This window comes from Arvicola amphibius, chromosome 7 (assembly GCF_903992535.2).
Source record: "Arvicola amphibius chromosome 7, mArvAmp1.2, whole genome shotgun sequence".
Taxonomy (NCBI): domain Eukaryota; kingdom Metazoa; phylum Chordata; class Mammalia; order Rodentia; family Cricetidae; genus Arvicola; species Arvicola amphibius.
Window position 1 is genome coordinate 31,246,931 of NC_052053.1, and position 1,930 is coordinate 31,248,860.

The following is a 1,930-nucleotide window of genomic DNA, read 5'->3' on the forward strand; positions in this document are numbered from 1 at the left end:
GAAAGATCACAAGGACCAGAGAGGATGGAAAACACAAGGAAACAAGGCTTTCTTGTAATAAGCTTTTGATCAGGACGGCCAGTCTGCAAATAATGGCATAGGAACTTATTATTAATTATAAAAGTTCGGCCTTAGGTTAGGCTTGTTTCTAACTAGTTATTGCAACTTAAATTAACCCTTATTTTTAAATCTACGTTCTTGCACATGGCTCACGACCTCATCTCCGTACTCATCCTGCTTCCTCCTCGTTTTGCTGCCTATTCCACCTTTCCTCTTCCCAGAGTTCTCTTTCTGCCCAGACGTCCTGCCTATACTCTCTGGCCTAGCAATTTTTTTTTTATTTTTTGGGTTTTTATTTGTTTGTTTGTTTTTGTTTTTCGAGACAGGGTTTCTCTGTGGCTTTGGAGCCTGTCCTGGAACTAGCTCTTGTAGACCAGGCTGACCTCGAACTCAGAAATTTGCCTACCTTTGCCTCCCAAGTGCTGGGATTAAAGGCATGTGCCACCACAGCCCTGAGTTTTTTGTTTTTTGGTTTTTTTTTTTTTTTTTTTTTTTTGGTTTTTTTCGGTCCAGCCTAGCTATTGGTGGTTCAACTTTTTATTACACAAATCACACCAATACAACTTCACACACTGTACAAGCATCCCACAATACTTTCTAGACATAACAGGGCTAGCACACAAATGAACTCATAACGTGGTGGTTTGAATAAAAAATGGTCCCCATAGGTTCATAGGGGGTGGCACTATTAGGAGGTATGACCATGTTGGAGGAAGTGTGCCCCTAAAGGTGGCCTTTGAGGTTTCAGAAGCTCGAGCCAGGCCCACTGGTTCGGTCTCTCCTGCTGCCTGCCGACCCAGGTGCAGAACTCTTGGCTCCTTCTCCAGCACCATGTCTGCCTGTGTGCCACCATGCTTCCTGCCATGATCATAACGGACTAAGCCTCTAAACCTGTAAATCAGCCACAATAAAATGTTTTTCTTTACAAGAGCTGCTGTGAGCTGGGTGGTGGTGCACACCTTTAATCCCAGCACTTGGGCGACAGAAGCAGACAGGTCTCTGAGTTTGAGGCCTGCATGGTCTACAAAGAGTTCCAGGACAGCAGGACTGTTACATAGAGAAACCCTGTCATGGGATCTCTTCACAGCACTGACTGAGACACACAGACACATGACAGCATGCACAGGGCTTGCATGGGTCTGGCCAGACGGGGCCCTAGAGGTAAAAGAAATGAACAAATGACCCTATCCCTAACCTGGAAGCTCTCTCCAATTGAAAGCCACTTGCAAATGAAAAATTTGTTTTCTCCAAGGGCATCTCAACTGTAGAAACTTAAAGACAGTTTGCATGCCCGAGAGTAGATGGTCAAACCAAAACTCAGTGGCATAATGTTGAGTCAAAGTGCTTTATTTTACTTTATTTTTTACCTTACAGGTTCCTTGCATATGTATTATGGCTTCCAGTTCTAGGGTTTGATGGGATTCCTAATTGTGTGGGTCTCTGTATCTATATGCATTTTTTTTTGTGCTTTTTCTTTGGCTCTTTTTCTTGTTTGGTTGTTTTGTCATACTCAAATCTGTTTGATTTTTTAAAATTTATTTTGTTGTATCATTCCTTAGATGCCTGTTTGTCTTCTAAGACAGAGTGTGGATTCGGGTGGGAGGGGAGGTCGGGAGGAACTGAGAGGAATGGGGAAGGAGAAAACGTAATCAAGATATATTGTGTGAAAAATACCTATTTTCAGTAAAAGAAAAATAAGTGGAGCTCAAAATGAAAAAATGCTACGGCCACACTAAAAAGTAATTTGGCAGCTTTATAAAATCCAATAGACACCCAACCATGTAACTCATCAATCCCATTTCTAGATGTCTATCCAAGTAGCAATTTTATCACCAAAAGCATAAAACACTCACAATTTTCTCAACTCGTG